General features: G+C 35.5%; 1 pseudogene; it reads right to left on the bottom strand.

Annotated features, from left to right (window-relative positions):
- Positions 1–227: 227 nt before the first annotated feature.
- Positions 228–11,129, bottom strand: LOC149169789 (RNA polymerase II C-terminal domain phosphatase-like 3; annotated as a pseudogene).
- Positions 11,130–25,526: the final 14,397 nt, after the last annotated feature.

Here is a 25,526-nt window from a genome sequence, read left to right as displayed (position 1 = left end):
TTTTCAGGGATGATCTCAATATCTTTATGAAACTTGGGTGGGCCACTTGTTCCTGCAATCGGAACTGTGTTGACTACTGTTTTCTGTGCTGTAGACACCTGTGGTGTAGTGAACCCTTGGGTGTTCTCTGGATTACTAATAATAGAATCAAATTGTTCCCACTCCTTGATTAACTTAGGGTCAACATTAATGTGTGTATCAAGGGGTTCACTAACTGTTACCTGCTTCTACTCTTGTTCTGGTGTCTTCTTCTTTTCAGGAACCTTCTCCATTTTGGGAGCATTCTCAGTGATTTTCTGTTCACTGTGGCCTTGTGGTTGAACCATTGAGGTTGTAGCTAATAGATCTAAAGGCAGGGTTTCCAATCTTTGAGCCCTGAGCCTAGGGAATTTCTCTAATCCTCCTGTTCCTTTGACCTGGAAGAATAGTTCTGCTGAAGAAAACAAGTCGTCAAAGCTATCCTCTTCATGATCAAATCTGGTGATTTTAGCCTGAGAAGTAACATTATAGGCAACCTTTTTAGGGTCATACTGCCTTTTTGGAATAGTTGCAAGATTTAACAACTTGATTTTCTCGGCCTCTTTCTCTGCATGTTTATAATCATGTAGAATAAAGGCACCACACCGAAGGGGAAATGTAGGCCACATGTGTTTCTTGGAATCCCTAAGGGTCTTTGACATTCCTGCAACTGTTATCTAATATGCTAATTCCCGAGCCAATAGTTTATCGGGGATGTACAGAGGAAGAACATGAGGATTAGTGAGACTGCCGAAAAGCCTTATATAGGTGAATTTCTCTTCTCCAAACCAACTACCCACTGTTGTTAGGTCAATTTCTGCTTCCTCGGATATCCTAGGGGCAGGCTTATTGAATAAGGAGTAATGTACAGGAAGAATAAAACCATTACAAATTCTATACAAATGGTTCTTATAATGGGCCTTCCATAGCTCTTTGTGATAGATGTGAACGGGATTGGGGTCCTGGGGAGTCCATTTCCATCCGAGAATGGGGTATTCAGAATTAAAATAGATGGTGTCCATAATATAGGCACTGAGGTAAAAGGGAGGTATCACTCGGGAAACCACAGACCTCTTTCTTCTATATTCAAGTATTTCGGTGGCCATTTTGTCGGACAAAATGTTTACCTAGTCCATAATATAGCCATGAACTACAGCTTCCATTAAAGGAACCATATCTATAGATAACTTAGCAGAATTATGGACTCCGAAGAGTCTACACATCAATGTGCCAGCATAACAATAAGGAGAGGCTAATGAATCTACAAAGTACATACCCGATGTCTCGTGCTTGTGTTTGGTCGGGAAGTGTCTCCATTGCCTGATAGGATCTGATTCAATGTTGTTTTCCTTCGCAACAACCTCTAAGAATGCTTTATTATAATGCTTCTCTAGCTTGGGTAAATGATACATTTGTCTGAGATCCTCTGCTCTAAATGACTCGAACACTTTTCCTTCGGTTGTACTAAACATTCTGTCTATAGTTGCAATGCTTTCAACAATCCATCTGACCATGTCATTATATGGAAAAACCTTGGCACGTGTTGCTATCCTGTGTAGGAATGAGCAAGCCAATTCTTTTAATGTATTTTCTGATTTGCTTGTAGAAACTGCAGTAGCTTCTTCTTCGAGTTCTTCAGGCTCTTCCGCTTCTAGAAAATTATAGACGCTCTCCCAACTTGATTTTCCTAAACCAAGGCAAGTCGTATCTGATATCAATCCTTTCTTATTCAACTCTGGTGGCTTGGTTCTTTAACTAGGACAGGGGCCTTGGCTTTCTTCACCTTCTTTCCCATATTTTCCAAATTCATAAGCTTAGAGTAGCTCTGCATGGGCAATTGAAAACGTAACAGAGAAATATTCGTGCTGAAAGCTAAAACGGAATGAAAACAATTAAGGCAATTCGCATATGATAAACCAAATGTAATTAAGAATCACTACGAGTGAAATCCTCGAAGGATTCACCCTTAATTGCGAAATTAATAACCATCATATCTTCCAATCGTAGTAAATAAATGTCATAATTACCCGTCGCATTGGCCATATGCTTAATGATCCTTTCAAGCGTGTCTTTAGATTTCTCCAATCAGCGATCAGTGATAAATCACGAATCGCAATCGGGAGATTCAATGGGTCGAGCTTAGTGCTTCATACTAATAGCTCTGATCGCGATAAAGGAAAATATAATAAGGTGAGATATGTTCAGCAAATAGTTTGGTTTATTGCTTTTAAAATTTATATTCGCAAACAATACCTTTTAACGAGGTTTCCTTGAAATGAGCGCCTTTCTTTTATAATATCACAATCGGGGGATTTTAAGTCCTTCTCACTATGTGTTGTGTGATACCTCTGACTGTCGATTGCGATTACATTATCGGATCGAAGGTTTTAATGAGGACCTTTTTTGAGTGCATCCTTTTATCATTGCAATATGCGATCTTCGATCGCTTTATCGCATCGGAGAGTTACTTATGATGACTTTCAAAAGGATATTTCACATTTTATCAAAAGGTTTTGGGTAATAACTCTATTGCATCGGACCTTTTGTATGATATGATTAATGCCAGGCAAGCGGTTTTATTAAATCACTAATTTTCTAAGTTTATTAAAAAGGGACCTATTTCTAATTAAAGTTTTTTGGTAAAAAATTTTAAAGAAATGGGGGGTTGTTGTACAGCACAACAGGTTGATGTTGTGACTTAGAGGCTGACACAGGGCCCACGCAGGGGCAGCGCAGAAGTAGCAGGGAACTCGCAGTTCAGCGTCGGATCAGTCAGGATTAGCAGTGTTGAGTTAGGTAATCTCACCAGTCTTTCTTGCCAAGTGATTTTCTTTGTAACTGGATTGTGAGGAAGGCATCTAGACTTTTATTTAGAATACTTTTGCATAATAATAAAAAACCCTCAAATCTGTTGCACTGGTTTTCCCACATTGGGTTTTTCGAGGACATTTGTCCAAAAAATATTGTGTCACTTGTGTGTATCTTTCTCTATTGTTATGTTCTTGTTTTGGGAAAATTAATTAATTAAGTGAAGGCTTCAGTTGTATTAGCTTCAATATTTGTTGTAGGAAGCGGTAAGTAATTTGTTTTAGTAATTAACAAATAGGAGAAGTTTAATAAGTTGTTGCATTAGTAGATTCGGGTGGGATTCTTGAATTTTCACAAAAAGCTTAGCCTATAGATAACTATTGAAAACAAATAATATGAGGTGTGATTTTTAATCCTTGTCATTTTATTCTCAACAACATTTCATTATCTAATGCATGAAATTGGTCAAGTATATTGACAACATGTTCTCAAATAACAACATCAAAGTAAACTTTTCTAACAGCCATGAAAATATTTTAATGCAAAACAACTAAAAGAATTGTAATCAAGATTGTGTAATACTAACTTCATCTTCAAAATTTGGATGTTGTTTAAATGGACATGATACAAAGTATTTTCAATTTCATGGTTAAAAGACAAAACAAAATCAAAGGAAACATTAAAATTACAATCAAACAATAAAGAGGGGATATCATGGAATGGGAATTGCAATTATGAAAATTTTGTTTACCTGTCCACCAATGTTTAGCTTTCCTAAAACATTTTCTTGCCTAAAATAACCATGAGGTGAAAGAATCACAACATTAAAAACCATAGGAATCCCTACTAGAAATATTTTCAAAGTCGATAGATTAGGTACCTGAAGGATCTCCAACAACAAATGAATCATATCCAACACATGATCTATATTGTCTCCCCATCCTTTTTCCAATCCCATTTCATGTAACTTTCTCACACCAGAGTCAAGTAACAATCAAACAAAGGCATTGACATTTGTTTTTATCTTTTATATCTATAAACTTTGAATCTGATTTGATTTAGGAACATATTAATTCATATTTAAATCCTTCCTGTCATGAGAAGGTATCAATCAAGTAGGACATCAAAAAAATAGACCTCAATGAGGTCCTCAAACAATTCCTACAATATCAATATTTTTCTTGTTATGATATCTTGGGTAGAAAAAAGAACATATCTACAAAAGAAAAAGCCATATATTACTTGTGTTCAAACTCTGTATATGGCATATTCTTAGGCAACTTTTTAAGATGTTCCTCCACCTTTACCAAAGGGGACTGTAGCTTGGTTAAACTCTATATCCTTTCATTGAACATAAATTTCTACAAGATAAATGTCACACATTATACTTTCCCATTTCTCAACATGCTACAAATGATAAATTGAAGGTCACATAAAAACAAGGGAAAACCCTTTTATAACCAAAACAAGAAAACAAACAGTGCCTCTAATAAAACTTCACACCTCAGAAATTACTCTGCCACATGCTTAGGCTAAAGGTGAGATTATTTAAATCATCTTTAGGTCATACTTAATGGGATATTCATATGTTTACACTAATGTCAATTTGGTGCTAGAAGCAATATATAAACCCATATTATTATTAGTGAAATTCAAGAATAATTCAGGAAAATAAAAAGGTAGTGGAGAGAGAGAAACATCTTCATAATTAGGCTTCTCTATTTTAGTTTGATTTGAGTTGAATTTTTATTTGAATATATAGTTTTCTCTAAAGAAGTGAAATAGAAAGATGAGAATCGAAATAGCCTTGTGAATTTTTAATCAATTCATATTATATATTGGGTTAGTGCAATGCTCAGTACAACTTTTCATCTTGTCACCCTGTCTGACCTTTATATGTTTTTATTTTTTCCACACTATGCATTTCCCAAGGAAACCCACTAGGCACTTCCCCTCATTCCAAGGATGGTCCCCAGAATAAGCTGGATTTTGTAGAAGCTCAAAGTCCTGTCATGTCACTTATAGGAACAAAACCTGGGTGGAGACTCGAGAGGACCCAATTGACAAACCTATCATTTATATGTAATAATATTGATATCTTGAGAATAAAAATCCCCTTTTTCCAAAAAAATGTTATGCTACTAGACATAAAAATAATGTATGCCAAGACTTGCATACTAGACAAAAGGTAAAATGCATACCTTGTCAATCCTAGGGGAAAGGGTTACAACATGATTCACTTTACCATCAATTTGTGTTGTGCATACTGCACCAAATTGTTCAGCCATATGCCACAAAGGGTGAAGATGTGGCTACACTTCTCCAACTAGAAAAACCCTATTGAAAACCACTTTACAATTTTTGAAAACTTTTTGTTGTTCAACTGCAAGAAATTCCCAGACATCCACTTCATGCAACTATTTGTTTGAGAAAAATTATGGTCAATTTTCTCAATCACCTATGTTTGAATTGAAGGGTATATGTGTTAGAAAAGCAACCATACAATGACAACTCAGGAAATATCTCTGAATTTTGAGGTGTCACAAACACACTGTATGTTATAGATTATTTTTTAGCATCTCACCACTAAAGAAGATGTCAGTGTTCCATCCTCTAGCTTCTCATCAACATCTACTTCTAACAGTTACAACCCTAGAAATCCAAATTGGCACCTACTACAGGGAAAATACATGTATTTATACATGGCAGTCTCTCAGTTTTAGGAACAATAACATATATCTTTAACCACCACTTTTGAAAGACAAAAATTAACAATTGTAAGGTCTTGATTGGACACTAAAAAAGAATTGAAATGAACTTACCTTTTGACCACAATTAAATTATATCTATGATCAGGTCAAATCCTTCCAGAATCATTGATAATTACTACTACAGATTCCATTCAAAAAACACCATCTAGATCTTTACTTTTATGTATTCTATCATCCATCTAGATCAGCCTCATCACCCTTCGAAATAACACGTCCTACAAATAAATTTGTTGTGGGATCAAGTAATTTGGTTATCTCTGTGGCATAAAAAAAAATTCCTATTGTATAAACATGTAGTTCATAGAACTTACTTTCCCACAACTTAAAATATCAATGAATGAATTAGATGAAAGAAAGAATATATTCATCTATTGGCATACACATAAGTTTTCAATTCCACATTGTAAATTGAATGTTTCCTATAAGAACTACAGTTTGAAAATATATTAATAGTTCAACCCAAATTGTACTAACCTTGTCCAAAAAAATTCAGATGCTAGGCCACAATTTAATCCACATTCCCATATAAGGAAAGTAAAAAGTTTGATGTTGAGGTTTCTCTTGGTTTTTCTCCTCCTTAGCATTTCCTCATGCGCATGATCTATTTCAATAAATTGTTGGAAAAAAATAATCATATCATGAATTAGTTCATTTACTTCACATCCCTCTTTGCCTAGGAATCACCAAAAGTATAACAATATAGTTTATATTTTTATGACAACTTATATGGATTTAGAAGTGCGTGATCATGGTCCAAAACAAGGCAAAGTTTCTTGGTGCTAAACATCTTGTTTTTTCGTCAATTTTCTATGCTCATTCCTGCTGGTTTGCAACTCATTTCTCTTCACTTGACCCTTCCAATAGATGATCCACATCAACCCAAGGATTCAAATGATTTTGTGTGATTGTGGTATTCTCATTTGAAAAACTCAATGAGAGGGGTATAACCATGCTAGAATCCTTTGGAAGTGTTATGTCTTGTTTAGTATATTCTTTTGGAGATTTAGAAGATTCACTGAATTCCTGATCCAAGTCAATGGGGTAAGTTTCTCTAATGGATTTCCCAATAGACATCTATAATGAAAGAGCAAATAATATTTTCATGTTAGAATTTTTTAGAATTTCAGCAATTCTTGAAAGCTTTTCCATGAAATTTTGTTCAATATTAGCCAAATAAGGATCATGTTACAAGTTTGGACCTGATTTTGTAGTTGTTGGTCCTAAATCCATACGTATATGCATGCTCACTAGGATGAAATTTTTATCTTTCCCACTCAAGTTCACATTATCATTACCTGAATTCATGTGAAGAATATGAGAGGGATCAAAAGGCTTCATCTGAAGCTTCCCAGAGTCTCCAGTCTACCCAACCAAAAAATGACATGAATGATGAATAATTCATCCAAGGGAATATTGGAAAAAAATAGAAGAAATAGTTAAACGATGCAACATGTTATATTTGAAATGGTTTAGAATTGAAGTCACGAGTGTCTCTTCCAACATAGAGAAACAATGATCCAAGTTAAATTTTCAAATACCACCAATTAATCCATGACAAATCACCAAAGACACATGCCATAGGTCACGTACTTAATCCACATATAGGAATGAAATGAAAACAAAATAAAAGAAAAATATATTTTCAATTATTACATCTCTCAAATAGTCATTACTCGCAAGATACAACTCAATTAACTATGTTGAATCAGCAGCATGTTTTATCGTGGAAGTTCCTTGAGTGTTAGGTTTGGAAGCAGTTACTAGTTCTTGCAATGTCTTTTTATGTTGTACATTTGGATTCTTAAGTGTGTTTGGGTCAGACGTTATTGCTTTCTCAGATGCGGTAACAAATGCTTTACTAGGACCTTAGGGAGGATTTGTCTGTTGACATTGATCATGCTTTTGTGCAGCCTGGGATTTCTTAATGAGGTGCATAAGCGTAGTTGGGTTTACGCTATATCTATCAATATGAAATGTATTATATTTGAGTTCAAACTGGTTGATCTATTTGTCTACGGACCTATATCAGTTATCTGGGTCTCTTTTCTTTCTCCTCTCTCTTCCTCACCTACATATGGAATACTTAGATTTAAATTAATATCTGTACAATTTAGCCTATTGTGAAGGACTACAAGGTTGTTTGTGGGAAGCAGGATGGCCTACCAAGTATTGAGAGTAGATCATTGTTTAGAGGGAGCCTCTAACATTATCTCTGGGAAAGGGAGGATCATGATACTATTGGAGGATAATGGGGAGGGAGATTTTATCAAAAATGTAATTCCACCACCACAAGATCCCCAACAGTTGGCCCAGCATAATAAGAATGTCATCAAGGCCAATTTGATAAAAAAAAATTGAGAAAATTAAAATTTGATAAATATTTCTTTTTAATTTTATCATGGAAAAAGTTTTGGATTCACCTAAAAATTTGCACTTGTTATGTGTATTGCAGATGTGGATTTAAAAATCAAAATATGATGAGTATGGCCCCTCAATTGTTCACTGGAAGTTCTTCTATAATTTTTGACATTTGGTACTTCTATCTAGGAGGAGAACTAGATGCATATGCCTTGGTAGTTTTAGGTTTGATGGAGGACTAGCATTGTAAAGAGAGGATTTATGTGTTTATTTGTGCACTAACTTTCCTGAGTCAGTTTTGGGGCTTGGGTTGTTCATTTCTTTGGATTCATGAAATAATTTGAGCCTGTGCTAAAGGATTGCATTGGAATCCTTACATTGGCCAAATTCAAGTTGTGCTAGTATTTTCCACCCTATTGTGCTTGATTCATTATATTTTCTTATATATATTCATACGGATTGGGAAATATTTAGCATGTGTGAAATGTCTCTGCATGATTGTGATCATTGTAAGAGGATGAGTTGTTACCATGTTGTTGAAAACTTGTTGCATGTTTTGTTTTGAAATTATTCGAAGGATTGTATCTTTAAAAATAGTATTTACTATTAAGTATAACTAAGCCTATTGCATGTCAATATCAAGTAGTGACGTTACAGGACAACCACATAGAATTTATCTTCATAGGCATGAAGACCTAACTTACCACAGAGATGAAGACTACCATGACATAAAGAATATTGGTTAACTATGATTCAACAGATAAGAAATCCACAATACAATATAAGCATAAATAATGAACCTATAAATTCTTTATTGATTTTCTACATCTACTAATATTGAACTTCTGAATCACTTGTGTCATGAAGTACAGATTTGTTATTTTGCTGGACTTATGGAAGTAGATGGGTAAAATTAAACATATGCTAGATCAAGTACCAGGGAGGACACATATAGGGTAATTATCTAAATATTGGGCTCCCTTGACACATTGGATCATTCTCTTGGGTGTTTTTTATGTACCAGATTCACAGTTCTTTCTCAATCTCACATGTCCAGTAATGGAATATGATATAGACTTTACTTCCTGTATGTAAAACTTGCATCAAACCTAAACCCTAAAGGTTCAACATTGTTGTTTGATATTTTGACTCACTAGATTATACTAAACTAGCAGCTTTTATATCCTCTTTATCATTTACACATGTAGTTAGTTTCCTCCACTTCAAGGGAGAGGGCAAACAATCCCATTGATTGGGGGTTGATACCTTGCACAATCCAAAAATCTCATTCCTCTCACCTGAGCTTTCATGATCAATTACAAATCGGCTTGACTCTTCAGAATTACAGTTCAATGAATCCCCTTGATGTGGAAATAATTCTAAGTTGTATGTATCTTTAGTTTCCCATGACACATTTTTAGACCTACCTGAGCAATCATCAAGAGGCAAATTCACTCTCTCTGTATCCTAGATGGTCCTACTCCTTGTGATGTTAGACTCATATCGATTATTGTAAACGCCAAGGATGAAACCTATGTGTTAAATCTAGGTTGAAGATAGAAATGCAGACGATTTCCATGCCTATTTTCTTCATTTGCATTCTCATAATCCTGGAGACATTCTTAATTCACTTCAACCCCAGTTATTTCACGTGTGTCTGGTTCAAGCAGTCTTGGATCTGAGGTTATTGTGCTTAACACCTCACTAACATAATAAAAAAAATGAATTCCTTTCATTAGATCTCTTCTTGAAAACTTACGTATACCAAGGATTATAAAAACTAAAGGTTGTCGCAATCCAAAGACAACCTTGTCAGGTTTCTAAGAATTCCATCCCCTCGCTAAGAGACGAGGCCACATTGCCTCCCAAAATAAGTCATCTGCTCAAGCTTTGCTAAGCCTAAAATATCCAGTTAGGAACTTAATATTCTCTTCAGTAGAAAGGTTGGAACATGCCTTTCCCATAGAAATTTCATGACAAGAAGAGCTAACTTGGTTTTTCCTTGCTAGCTTTGTGAGAACTGCAGTAAGATCTTCCTTGCCTTTGCCAATTCCCACAGCTTGAACAAGTACATTTGGTCCTGCTAATGTTTTCATCTTTGTAACAAATTGTTCCGTAGAAATGCTTCCATCATTCAATGCCTTTGTTACCTCTGGGATCTCATGTTTCAAATGTTCATGTGTGTGAGGAATTAGTTGTGTCAACAATTCGTATTGTCTCCATCCAGAGAAAATGCGTTGCCCCTGGATACACTTTCTGCTTACTGCAATATGAATCTATCTTGAAGAACCTCCCGTAATAGTGTGATAATACATCTCCCATTTCTTTGGTTTCCACAAATATTTTCACATCTTTAAGATTTTTCCCATAGATATACAACCCAAGTATGAATAAATCTTCCTCACTTTTACTCCATGATGCACTTTTCCTACCAGGCACTATCATGTAACTTCTCGAACTTGCATCTTCCCCTGTATTATGCGTTCCTTGTTGCTGAACCTAGCAATTGGAGTCAATACAGTGCTTGTTTGAGTCCAAAAAACCAAGTTTCATCTTCTTGACTGTCCTCCAACCAACCTTGCCCCTTTTTCTTTGACGCCCATTGCAATAAGATGTATCAAGCACGTTCTCAGCCGTAATAGTAGATTTTGTAGAAGTATCTTCTGGTCTTAAGAATTCTGTCTTCAAATCTATAATAGAACAAACTGCATTGTCCTCTCTGAGTTGGCCGTTGTTAATAATCTCATGGGTACATCGATCATTTGTCACCTCAGACAAATCCAACTGACATAATCCACAATCTTTCTTTATAGATCGAATTGGGGAAGACTCCTTTGAATGGAACTCATTATCTGAGAGTCTTCCATTTCCAAAAGGTGAGAAACAACATATCTGCATTACTGGCACAGGAAACCCTTCCACAAACAGTAGTTCAAAGTATTCAGTCTTTCCATTCTTATAATCCTTACTTATATTCATTCCCAGTTGATCATGGCCCATTTTCATCTTAAATGGTGGCACATTGACTTGATACTTGTCTCCAATCCGGGGGGTAATATGTGGACTATCAGAGGTGTCATTAGAGTTAGTAGAGGCCAATGACAGTAATGGACTTCCAAATATTTCATCAATTGGCCCACTCCCATCATTGCTTTCATGAGAAGATGACTGCATTTCCTGTATTGTCCATAAGACAGAGGAAGCTAAATAATTTAAACTTGTCTATAATAGGATCAACATTATTTGTAGAAAAAAAAATACACTACACATCCCTTACAAGTTGTGAGCATGAACAATATATGCATAGACTATTGCACCACATCAACTAGGTACCCAGTTGACCTCAATGTGGGTATGGCTACGATTCAAGCCCTTTCTAATGCAAGTTACCATCCTAGATGTACATCTTTGAGAATTAGCATAATGATTACCTCCCTGAAATATTTTGGTAGCCTCAATATGCTTGGATATGGTCTTACCACTTATTTGTCCCAATATAAACTTAAATTTGCAAAACATAAAACTTGGAGAGATTTAGGAGTTCTCCATTATACAAATGTTACTTGTTCTTAGCTTAATTATTCACCTCAGCCTCTTCTGTTGATTTTGTACCTGGTAAATTGTTTCAAGTGTTCACATCCCATGAAAGCCCCCATTTCAGTAAACACTACAATTGTAAGGAAAGCCCACCGTACATGTTCCACCACTAAGAGAAGTCATCTTCTTCAAATATCTAGTTTAATGGGCACAACTATAGTCTTTGAATATTGATGACTCTGCTCAATTTTTGTTGTATGATATCACACTCCTCATTAGGGACAAGCTTGTCTACTGCTTATATGTAATCACTTTCAGCCTTTGGATCCATGTTGGATTTCTCTTCACCCCACAATGTTTCCAACCATGATGTAGCAAAGCATTTTGGTGTAAGGACATATGTTAAGGCATCAAGTGGAAATTTTGCTTCACCCACCATTCTTCCACCTCTATGTAGAATATAGTCACAAAATTTTACATCTCTCATCTCAATAATGTCCTTAAGTTGGCCTAGCATGGTGTCCATCTGTTCATAAACCAACCCAATCATTGGTTGATCTGAATTTGCAAAGACAATCATGTTATAAATTGGCTTGGTGAACAAAAAAACATACTTAACCTATGCCCAAAAATAAGGATCAATAATAGTGTCTTGCATTGTAGAAGAACCATCTCTATCTGATGTAATATGTATCCTCAGTTGCTTCCATACATCACTCACTATCATATCAGACAATGCTCATCCAACATTCAACAAGTGCCTAAAGGCAAGCTAATAGTGGCCAAATCTAGTCCTTGCAAGTTTAAGTAGCTACAAGTAAAGTGAATTTGGTAAATGTAGTGGACAACAATATACACTGCGATGAAGGTTATGATGGACATCACTTCCTTGTACAAGGCCTTGATCTGGTCACACTCTCTATGCTTAGCAATATCATCAAGAGCCACACATTAACTTAAATATGAATATGTAGACACCCATTAAATTCTTTGAGAGAGCAACTGTAAAAGGTTTGAAGGATGCCCTTTCTCATGCAGTCACATCATGTTCTTGGGGTAGAAGTGCTCCTATGGGAACAGGTTCATATTTTGAAATTTTATGGGGTAATATTTGAAATGTTTGCTACTTGTTTGTACATTCATCAGTAGTGATTTGAAAAATGCTCAAATGATGCTGAAGAAAGCCTTTCATTCAAGTTTGTTTATGTTGGTACAAAAGGAGTCCAAGAAAATATCTCTCTTAGTAAAACCTTTCGAGGTTTATATTTTCTATTCAGATACATTTTGTGTGTTTTATTTAAATGTAATTTCTGCATGTGTTGATCATTGCATTAAAATATGTGCAACTTTGCACAGGAAAATGTTTTGTTTGGACACTTGAAATACAGTTAGTAAAACATCCATAATTATGAGTCTTGACATAGGATTATCTCTGAGGATGAGGCATGGAGAGAAGGGGCAGTGATAACTTCATTTTATTTGTATGCAGGAGGCAAAGGAACCTTTGGTTTACTATCATAGACAACTGGATGTCTGTGAACTCTTCAAAATCTTAGGCAGGGCACCAAATAAAAAGGAAATGTTGCCATCAAGCTTATGTCTTGGGCTGGATGTTGATGACCTAAAAGATGAAGAGGGGAAATTTTCATATTTCAGTAGGCCTTCATATGATATATTTGGTTTTGGGGAGCAGCCTGATTTTGAGAATCTTGTTGCAAATTCACTAGTTCAAGAGGACAGTTCAAACAAAGTTATGACATCTAATTGGAAATCCTAGGATAAATCTCCAATCCAGACAGATGGTTGGGGATGTTTGACTTTAAATTCGAAAGAAATGGATAAGAGTGGTTGGGATGATAATCTCTCTGTCAACATGGATGGATTAAAGATTGACCAACAGTCACAAGCCAATGGTTGGAACACTACTTCCAAGGCAATGGAAAATGGATCATATTGAGATAATGGTTAGAGTGAAAAAAAACAAAGTGAGGAGCATCTTCTACCAAAAGTTCTATGTAATGAGGGTTGGAACCCAGAACCTGCAACATCAAACATAAAATTAGGTTGGGGTGGCGATTACAATGCTGAAAATGTGGCGATGGAGAAAAATTTAATAGTTGGGGTGGAATTTCCAGCTACCAGCAATTACTGAAGACAAGAGCATCAAATAATGAGGGTTGGAAGGGTGGTTGGAATATTGAGCCAACTAGTACCATGAAAAATAATGCCAACCTTAGCCAGTCAGATGCCAATGGTTGGAACACTAGTTCTAATAGATAAAGGATTAAATTGGGGTAATAGCTGGGATGGAATTTCAACCAACTAGGAATTACTAAAAAAAGGAGCATCAAATAATGAGGGTTGGAACAGTTGGAATAATGAGCCAATTAGTACTATGGAAAATAATGTTAGTCTTCCTTAGTCAGATGCCAATGGTTGGAATGCTAGTAGAAAGAAAACAGTTAAAGAATCAGATTGGGATAATAGTTTGGGAGAAAGATCCAACAAACGACAGATCCTAAAAACAAGAGCATCAAATAATAAGAGCTTCCATTGGAGTTGAAATGATGAGCCAAGTATTACAACAGAAAATAATGCAGATACGTATAGGCAGATCAAATATGTCCAGGGAAAATCACACTAAAATTATGTTGGCTTGATGTCATAAACGTTCTAATGATAGACACACCTTACCTTATCCTTTGACTTCAATAATTTTCAAATGTTATGATTTGTTTAGCATATATATAATCCAATCAGACCAACTTTAATTGTTGAGACATTGCCCTATGTAGAATGCAATCTGTACATATAAGATGATAATATAACAGTTAACTACCTGAGATTTTCTATTTTCCTTTGAAAAATATAGCTTGTAGTAGTTTTTTCATTCTCTATAATATAATGCAGTCCTAATAATCCTTTCTCAAACAAGTTCCAATAAGTTTAATATAAGTCGGAAGAACAAAATCTGTTATGTACCAGGATATGATTAATGCCACTGCCAACTTTAGGTTCCATTTTAGGATGGTGACAAAGAACTTTTTCAATGACTTCATTTCCATCTTCTGTTGTTAATGGATCTCCATTCTTGTAGTTGTCACAGAACATAAACATGTCATAGACCTATCTTTCAGTTTTTCAACTAAAGCAACTCCCACATAATCAATTCTTTCATATTTTATTCCAACATGCAAGAATATAAAAATACAGAATGTTGAAGGAATGAGCATTGAATTGATTAAATAACATGGGCATATTGCACAAGTTTTGGCTCATTGCATAGATGACCATCATCCATGGTTTGGTGAAGTATCACTTAATACTTCTTATTCGTTTTGGCTCATTGCATAGATGACCATCATCCAGGGTTTGCTAAAGTATCACTTAATACTTCTTATTCAATTTACCAGTCACTGAGAACACTACTAGAACATATCAAAATTCCCTAGCATTGCCTTCAGACAAGTTTTAACAAACTCTATTTTACTATCATCTTTAGTAGAAGGAATTATCTTTTACATTGTCTTTGTAAACTCACTAAACTAATTCAACCATTTGCAATGGAATATGCTAGGACTGCTCACATATGACCATCATCCAAGTTTTAGTGAGGGGTCATTGGAATTACGTCACATGAATCTTCTTGTTCAATTTACTAGTTAACGAAAAGGTTGTTAGGATATAAAAAAAAAATGCCCTAACATTGACTTCTTTGTAACGAGTTTTAACACACTTTGTTTCACTAACATAATTAGCACAAGGTATTATTAATTTTTGAATGTCTAACATTGTTATCCTCCCCACTTGGGTTCAAATCATATGGAAACTAAAATTGGAACTGCAAATGGAAAGTATATTGGTTCCAATGTTCATTCCATGAATGCCCTACTAAGAAAATTGGATTCTCCTACCAGTGAAATAGTCAAACATGATGAGGATCATGATATGACTCCTGTTAAAATTGGAGAGGCTATACCTATGGAAGAAGCTTACTCTTCCAAATAGAATGGAAAAGAAGATCTGGAAGGGGATGAAATTTACTTAGCAGAACAAATGCACAAAGCAGAGTTGGGGTATCCATCATATTCCAGCGTATTTTCTTCAACAACTGCAACAAGCACTAATACGAATGACCATGTATCTATCTATGCACAAGAAGCTCTCAAAAGTGGAGACCACCAGAGTTTATACTTTTCCTAATGCAAATATTTGTCCTTAATTGAACTTCTTCATTGATTGGAAGCATCTTGACATATCACCTACATTATACCAGGCAATGATGCATCATACTGTACTAGATGGATATGAGCAAAGGTACGTTGGTTCAAATTTTTCTAGGTATGACAATCGAAGATTTTGGGATGAAGTTTACACTATTACCTATCAAAACATAGATGCAACAGCTGGGAGGGATTTTTCTGGAACACTCAAAGCATTTTCTACACCTAAGAAAGATGAGTATGTGTCACTTCTAGATAATATTTTGCAAGAAAAACTTCTTGGTGGATTGGAGAAATCAAATAACACATATAAGGTTTTGTTGCTACTTAGAAAGAAAGGAAACAAGCTTTGATATGAAGATGAGCCTTACCTTTATTAGGTGGAGTATTGGTGGAACAGTGGACACAATAATGAGAGAGACAATAGGCATCAGGGAGATTACTATATTTTGGTAAAGGTTATGTTGGGGCCCAACCCTTGGGATTCATCTAATCAAGCAATGTCTACAGAAATTATTTCATACATTACTCTAGAGATAATGTTAATACTTCAGAAACGACATTTAAAATTTCTTGATCATGTGGATGTGAAACATGAATTTTTTTTAATTGGACAACCTAGAACTTCTGGTGAGAAAAAGTTTTTTTCAGGTAGATCTTAGTTTGACATCAAGATGGAAGGATTCATCATCAGTTAGCATGTTGACTATAATCAATGGTCGAAGAAGATGGAAACTTCTCCCGACATGTTATGTTGGTTATGTTCAAATATAATTTTGGGATGTCTGCCACTTCCATTTTCCAAGGAGGTAACCAAGCCATTTCCATTATTCAAGGAAGGACTCGAAGGAACATCTAAAATTCCCCACAATGTAGAACCTATTTCATCTCATTCAAATGTTGCAAATCCTAAACAAGGTTGCATAATACACATATCTTTATATCGCAACTTTTCTGGCCTTTATTCTTTCATGTCAAAACCTTCTTATCCAATAATTGGAGGACAAGCCTCAAATGGTAAATTCCATACAAATGTCAAGTATAGAAACCACATAATAATATTATCAGAGGGAAGGACTTTAACTAGATGGCCTAATAGCAATATCCATCATTCTGAGTTAAAATCCGTTGACAATGTTCCTTAAATTAGCTCAATAAAGAATTTTGCAAAGCATGTCTCTCAAATTGTTTATGTTCTTCACCAGTTTACTCCATCCCAATTGAATAAGAAAGGAGGTGATGTTGATGCAGTTAAAATGAAGGACACCCCTTTTACTTTGATGCAGATCACATCTAAAATATGGGGACTAAAAGAAGGTTTAGTTATCCTAGTTGCAGAAGCATACAATACTGAGGATAACATGTCCTTTGTTAGGCATTGCTTTAGTCATGAGATAAGTATGGGGAGCTCCTATAGAAACACAATGGGGCAGATTTCTCTGCCATTATGTTCACAATGTGACAATTGGTTCTAAATATGATAGGATTAACCTTTTATTGAAGGCCATTTCTGGGCAAATTTCAGGATTCATGCCCAGGTACACTCGAGTCATAATTGTTGATGTTGGAGCATACCTGGTTTCGAGAATCATGGAAAAAAGATAAAAATAATGAACTTAACAAAAACACCCACCCAAAGCCTTGATGTAAAGACTAATGTTGTGAATAACATAAATGAAGATTCAAACACAAAGGTACATTCATTGGGTAAGGAAGATTTGGAAAAATAATTAGACCGAATGAACAAGAAAACCGCATCAACTTGGAGGAAACCAAAAGTGCCAAATGCAAAATGGGAAGATGTTGGTAAACTTGAAGATGAGAAGAAGTCAATTCTTGACACAGTCAAACTTCCTCTTGTGCATCAAGAGTTGGTAGAACGGGAAAAGGTGCAGGTTCTAGTTGAAATTGATACTTTGGATGGTAGATTTGAATGGAAATTTATAGTGATTGATGGCAAGGACCCTGTGCCTGACCAAACTTACAAGTATGTTGTTGGTGTCAATCCTATCTCAATTCAAAGAGATAAGGTTAAACAAGCAATGAACTCAGCTAAGACAATAGTTGTGAATGTTGTGAGAGGATTCATGCCACCTTTCTGGCAAGGTACAAGTAAAATGGATGAGATCACCAATAAAAATCATTCTGCTCAAAAATTCCATGGAGGTGATGATACCCCTCAGACTTTTAAAATTATTCACCCAACCATCTATGAAGTTGCATTAAAGGATATCAAATAATATTTATTTACAGGTGGTGATATTGCATTGAAAGATATTGAAGAAGGGAGACAACATATTGGGTAGCAACAAAAGTTGTCATTACCTAAGGACAAGCGATGTCAAGAAGGGGGGACTGTAATGTTCCCAAAAAAATAATTTCTCAAGGGACAAAGTAGCCTATCAATCCCCGTAGGCTATAGTCCTTCATAAAGGGAAAAAATCCCAAAATTCCCACTGTAGGGTGAGTTTTGGGGCAGCTGGGTGAAGAAACCCAAAGCTGGGGCTTGGGGTAAAGTTTACTCAATCAATTAGGAAGAAGAGTCCCCTCTGAGAAATCTATAAATATGGGAGGATTGAATTCATTTTGAGAGCATCAATTGTGGATCATTTTATCTCTGTTTTTCTTGAGCCTGAGGCTTTGAGGGTTTTAAGACCCCTTTTTCTCCTGTCAATTTCGGTGGTGAAAGATTCCACCCTAGTTGACACCATTCTGTCGTTTCTCTCTATTATGGGCTTAGGAATTTGATTTGGAAGGGGAGTGAAATCTTGCTAGTTCTTGGTATTTGTTTGAGAACCAATCTAATAGGGAAGCGATTATATGTTTTATTTCTCATTTTGGCATAGAACGTACATACGAAAAGTAGTGAAAATTCTTGTTGGGATATTGTTCTGTAAGGGGGAGTGAAGCTCTCTGTTGGGTTGATCCCTTGTTCTAGGCATGAGAATATCATATGGAAGGACAGTGAAGTGATTTCTCTTCTTTGTCCCTTGTTTTGGCTACAGGAACCATTCAATGAAGGCAACATAAATTTAAATACTCTATGATGGCTCACCTTATGTTAGATCTGGGTCTCGGTACGTGATTTTTTTTAAGTGGACAAAGTTTTGTACACAAATACACCTTTGTAAGGTGTCTTGTAGCTGAAGGATAAATTTTTTGAGAATATTAAACTACTATATATCCACACATGAGAAATTCTATAGCAAGGGATTGGCACATTGATCTTCTTGAGGATTTTGGAAGTCTCTATCTTAGGGCGTCTACGAAGGCTGAGGCAGAATAAATCAGGACAAAAGAATTAATTCCTTGTTGTGGGACTAAAACAGGATACAAAGCTGCTCCAAGGAACATAGGTCCTCGCTACGGATTAAATAAGTCATTAAAAACTTTCATGGTTGATTGAATAGATTTTGAGAGCTTGGGTCTAATAGATAGAAAAGAGTCGAGGCTTGTAGCATCTCTAATCTAGCATAGTAAGTAGTCGTAGGTATCAGTTGGTCTGAATAGAACTTTAAATGGCCATCCTTTCACTGTGATATATGGTTAGGGTTTTTGGTCTTGTTGACTAGGAATTTGAATTATTTCGTATGGGATTGTTTTTTACTGAACTATATGCTAAATTAAATTGAGCTAATTGGGTATAATATATTATTGAATAATATATTGTCTTGCCAAGATTTTATATTGTTGTTTACAGAACGATTGATCAATGACATAAATTTGATTTTTGTATTCAAGCTTCTGTGATCCATAATCAATTAAAGAAAGTATTGAACAAAATTCTCTCATGTGATTTCTACCGAAAGACTTTGTTTAATAAATTTGATTGTTCATCGATTTGTATTGAATTAAGTCACTGTGTTAGAAAGAGGAAAATTTCTTACAAGGAAATTCTAGGGCAGAATTACCCTAGATCTCTACACATAGGAATGTAAGAATTAGATTCGTCTACTACTAACAAAGAAAAAATAGAGGCATGTTGCATGAAACAACAACAACACAAATTTCTAAACAATTAAAAAATTAAATTGTCAGAAATAGAAAATGGTAACTCACTTGTTTAATGCTTTCCAATTCTGCATCATCCTCAAGAAAGAAGCAAAGATACTTGATGGATATATCCACCTAATGAAAAAAGTACAAGCACCTTATGGTTAGTTATACAAATAGACATGATAGCTTAACCACATTTCTTATAACAACGAATAAAGCAATGGATGAAAAACAATATAGAAAAATGTACATCTCTTCATATGTAAACCCATCCAATATTATTAAAACATGTTTATGTAAAGCTACCCATAAATAAGGAGTGCACCTCTTAAAGAGCGGAAAGCATATTATGGACATTCTACAGAAAAATTATTGTTTCTAAGGCATGAAAGTTGAAATATTAAAGATCTTTAGAAGCATTGACATCTGCAACTAGATGGTAAATAACCTTGTTGAAATGTAAATTGAACATTTTGAGGTTCTTTGACAATATTTGATGGAAGACATTTAAGAAATAGACAAATCATACAACAAGGATTGCAATTAGTAGAATTGCTTGAGCCTGGAAATCTATTGTTCAATGATTGTTCTTGGAATGTTTCAGGCAGAAAAAGTGGTTAGTACCTATCTATTTTCCCTATTTGGGACTGGATGATTCATGGGAAAAGTATTGTAGAGCTTCCCAGAATTCAAGAAAAGAGGCTTTGTAAAAAAAGAATCTTTCTATGATGAGATCTATGGGATCTTGATCACAGTTCCTTGATAGATTGCCAAATTTTTTCTCATTTCAAGGTAGTGATTTCATTTGATAGAACATCTATGTAGGACTGCAATATCTTGTAAAAGATGAGGATATGCCTAAAATGAATGTCAATATGCAGGGATCTATTTGGAGAGATTGGAGGTGGGTTTATGATAATATCACTTTCATCTATAATAGAATAATTCCCTTTTATGCATAAAAAGATTCCATTATCCCCAGTCTTGAATGCAATATGGTCTTCATTGAATGTTGAGTTATAAGGATCCACCAAATGAGAATGATTTGACCCTACAAGATTTCTTATAAACCCAGAATCTTTGATTTATCAAGGCCATCCTACAATGTCCATGCTTTCTAAAAGTAGGTTTACCGATGAAAAGTGCCCTTATTTTTTCAAGGGTGAGACACTAATTCACATATTTTGGCTCGATTACCTCAAAGAGCATGGCCTATATTCAAAGACAATGGTGGATCATGAGAAGAAATGGTATTGGACGTTGAATATCTAGAGGATAATTTGATTTATGCCATGAAGAACTATTGACATGAATAAATTTTAGGTTGCTTCAAAGGTTTTCTAAGCTTTGTCAAGTTCGAAAGTTTGTTGGGTAGATCTCAAGACTTCCAAGACCATTCCATTATAATAATATAATCCCATGCAACCAGGTTGAGTATAATTGGCCTTGCCAAAAGTTTCAGAAAAATTATCATCGTTGTTGGAAAGATGAAATTGATCAAGATGATAGTCTTTGTGAGGACATTTCTACAAACACAAGAGACTTCCAGCTTGCAGAAGACTTATCATGTGATGAGGATTTTGATGATGAAGAGGAAATTTTCTAAAAAGAGAGTTGTTTCAACGATGAGTTTGGAGTTGCATTGTCCTTGGATCTCAGAAAAGAAAGGGTAATCAATGATTTTTTTCTTGCATGAAAGTAGGCACAAAATGCACAATGACATAGATATGACCTTATTCCACAATGCACAAGGTTCCACATGTGCCATATTCAAATGTCAATGAATTGAAAATCTCAATCATTAACAGAAGCCATTACATAATGGGCAAACGTATTCAAGTATGCCCTTCTACATAACCATAACTACAATGTGAAAACAATATCACGTGAGTTGACTCGGCAACAAATCTGCACATACATTAGGAGAACTCAAATGCGAGACTCAACCAACCAAATCGGCTGATCACAGACTTCGACAATAACTCAACCCATTAAAAGTTCAGGAAATAGACACTTAAGAAAAGCAAGTAACCTAAATTAAGAAAAAATCAGGTAACTTAATGACCGAAACACAGTCTGATTTTGGGAAGGAGTTTTAATGGAGTTTGACTTGTATCATCAGCTAGGAGAGTTGCTTCAGTAGTTATAGTGTTGCATTTTCATGTTTGACATGCCATTAAATTCCCAGGGTTGAATTGAAAGACAAAAAACAAAATCCAGTGAAGCTAACTATACCAAACCCTAAGCCCGAAGGATGGACAAACATAATGAACCACTCTGGAATCTAAACCCTAGATAACAACACAATCACTTGAAGGCTTCCAAATCAAGCCAAAGCTAGTAACAGGAATATAAACAAGAGAATCACATTAGGCATAAGCTTTCAAACAGAATAGTCATGTATTTATGAACTAGAGACCTATGTTTTGCCTGGCTGATCAATGAATGGGAGAGGTGGCTTGACTTATAGGTGAAGTATTTTCCCTCCTCAAAATCCTTGGTCCCAATTTCCCTAAACAATCAACATAAAGATAACCAAAATACAAATAATTGTTTGTTACATAACTAACACCAAAAATTTTTAACTAAACACTCTGCTCCTCAAATTTTACTTAAAATTTCACATCGAATCTGTGAAAAGAGGATGTGCACATCCAAAATAAGCCCAAAAATTGAAGGAATCCCAAATAAATTTTCGTAGGTGTTAGGGTCCTATAATAATAGGATTCATAATTTTGAATTGACTACAATTAGTCTTGTAATATTTTACATACTTTTTCTTTCTGCAAAATGTTTTCCCATATTAAAAATAAAAAATGTAAAGAGGGTGAAGTCCTAAAAGAAAAATCAAAGGAATAAAAGAAAAGGAGCAAAAATTAAAATAAAATATGAACCCCACCAAAAGGAGATAAAAAACAGATTCTAAAAGTGATGCAAATTCAAACGCCACTACTTTTTACTTTGCTTTGCAAAATAAGATTGTGTGCAGCTTGTCAAAAATCCCACAATCCATGATGGTCAAATAGTTTAATCTTGATTCATTCATGTTTTAAATTTCATGTTGATAGATAGAGAATAAAGATCTATCCAAACTATTCAATCTTGGTAGGTTAGTAGTTAGGTAGAGAATAATAATGAGCTCAACAGTTTAATCTAAGCCATTGGAAAGTCATAAGGTTGAATTAGATAGTTTGCTTACAAAAGAAAAAAAAAATAAAGGGTCAGCAAGCTCTCAAATGCACCCAGTAAATAAACAAAAAAAATGTTAGGGTAAATGATGGGTACGCAGAAGCAGTTTTCAGAAGGCATGGAGAGCATAAATTGGATCCTTTTATATTACTAACTTCCTTCCAAACTCATTTTCCCTTGTAAGAAAACCCCTTCCCTATTCATTTTCCCTTGTTCTAACACATTCCCCTTCCTGATTTTCCCCTTAATCTAACCCTTTCCCTTTCCTAAAACCCTTTCCCTAGCTTAAAAACACATTCCCATCATTAAAACCCTTCCCTTAAGGTAATCGGGCCCCATGCGAAAATCCCCCCACCCCTGATATTATTTAACTCATCCCTGATGTGTTTCTAACACTCGCTCTCATAGTTCCTCAAGACCCATTTATATTATTTTAACCTATAGTTTTGATATATTTATTCCCCGCCATATAATCCTAACCCCCACCATATTAAAACTTCGCAATATGTATTATACCCCTCTGCATACAATATCCCTGGGTCCCACTTCATTTAAACTCCCGCTATCATTTAAACCTCCACCTATCTATAACCCGACCCCACACCCCAACTCATCCCTCACAACTCCGCCACCCGATAACCCTCTGATCACCCATCTCCAGATCCAACGGCCTACATTCCATATCGTGTGCTCTAATGTCTGACTCTTAACATCACAAAAGCACGCGATATTAGCAGTTTCTCCTGCCCGCATTTTTGCTATGTCGCAACCCCACATTATATCGCGTCCTCCAAAATAATACCATCCTACCACTCAAAAGTGGTGTGATAAACCACCTTACCATCTCCTCGCATCATATGAAACCACCCTGTTGTTTAAACTTAACACTGCGCCAAAAGATTAGCCATTGTTAGTTAAAAACGAAAAAAATCTGCCCTTTCCAATATTTTCACTATTATTTTGTTAGCGATTGCAGAAAAGAACCTCTGCCGACCTATTCCAAAGCGCCAGAAGATCTCGTGAACTATTTTGAGCCATTTTACAACCACAATTCAAACTTTACTACCAGAAGATGCTACCGACTCCGATTTGAAGCACTATAAGACTATTGAAGCCTCAGAAAGCCTCTGCTGCCCCCAGAGAACCCTTATGCATACCAAAGCTTCATTTTCCAGGTATTCCTAAAGTGTCGAAGGCCTGTACTTAAAGCTTTGCACAACATTTCTAATAGGTTAATCAATTTAACCAATTAAAAGCCTTGTCGACCTAAAGAAAGCCATTGTTGCATCCAAAACCCTTTTTGTGGACTGTATTCATCTTTTCACAATATTCAAAGGCCCTAAGCCTACTTCTTAAGCCAAATAGTGATAAATTGAATAAAATAAACAAATATATGGCTTCCCAAAGCATTCTGGATGCAAAACCCCTGCAAACTCCTCACCTAGATATTGGTCACCTCCCATTGGTCGATAAAGATTTCCAGATCAAAGACACAACCTCCCCTAGCAATCTGTTAAAACTCCACTGCTGGAGCAAAGATAAATTCCTCAACCAGAATGATGATATTCAGCTATGGGAGTCAAATTTACCCAAATACTTGTTCCCACAGGTATACCAGTTCCCTGAAATCATCCACCTATGCCAACTCTGCTATATCCCAAGTCAAAGAGCCATAGTCTCTCCTAACTAGCAAATTTTGTTCACAATCACTACAGGATCAATAAATGAAATGTTGCAGATCTAGCCAAAGCCTAATGAAGCCCCATTTTCTATTGAAAACCTAGTTGATATGTACCTAAATTTGGACCTTCCCAAGAGATCCCAAATTTTGCAGACTTTCCTCCTAGAAAAATCTCAAGTTCCACTAGACAGCCCTCCATTTTCTGCCACCATTTTCTTTGAGAGAACCAGAAAGATTGTGACTATGTTGTCCTGTGTTCTAGGATATACTACTGATGAACATGTAGATGAACCTATACTTGGTTTCCTCTCTATTTTTTGTCCAGGCAAGCCTCCAGCTGCAGTTTTCAATTTTGCCCAAATTTTAGTAGACAGAATCCATGATCAATTGATCAGATTGCTAGATGAAAGAGTATTCAAATACTCTTCAGTATTGTTCCATATGTTTCTATATTTCCAATCGGAAAGATTTAAAGTTAACATCCAAAAACTGGACACTAATGGCAATACTAGATCTGTTATCTTTTGGACACCCTTAATCCAAAAATATTCCACAGTTTTCAGCTACAAGGATTTCATTAATTCATTTGTTCACCCAGTTGTTAACATGCTAAGCAGTAGCAATCAACCCAGGGTCAGTGATGAAATAAAGAAAGTTTTACAGTTGTCAAAACATAGTAGAACAGGAGACTGGTATTTATACCAGAACTACACTAAAATTAGGGTGTATGGATGTCAACTCACTCCATATAAGCTGCCCAAATATCTCCCCATGAGGATTTTTACACTAGAATATATCAGGAAGATCATAAATTCAAATGATGTTAATTTTCTATCAGCTAGGAAGAAAACACAATTTAAAATCAAGAACCAGCTTGGTCCTTTTATCTGCAATAATAGGGAGGCTGGAGAGGAAGCAGAAAGATGTTTACAAGAAATGAAGTTC

The sequence above is a fragment of the Pinus tabuliformis genome, chromosome 4_2 (assembly GCF_031772625.1).
Source record: "Pinus tabuliformis cultivar Carrire ecotype Pingquan chromosome 4_2, CPIR1, whole genome shotgun sequence".
Classification (NCBI taxonomy): Eukaryota; Viridiplantae; Streptophyta; class Pinopsida; order Pinales; family Pinaceae; genus Pinus; species Pinus tabuliformis.
The sequence above is the reverse complement of the archived record's forward strand: the minus strand, read 5'-3'. Positions and strand labels throughout refer to the sequence as shown.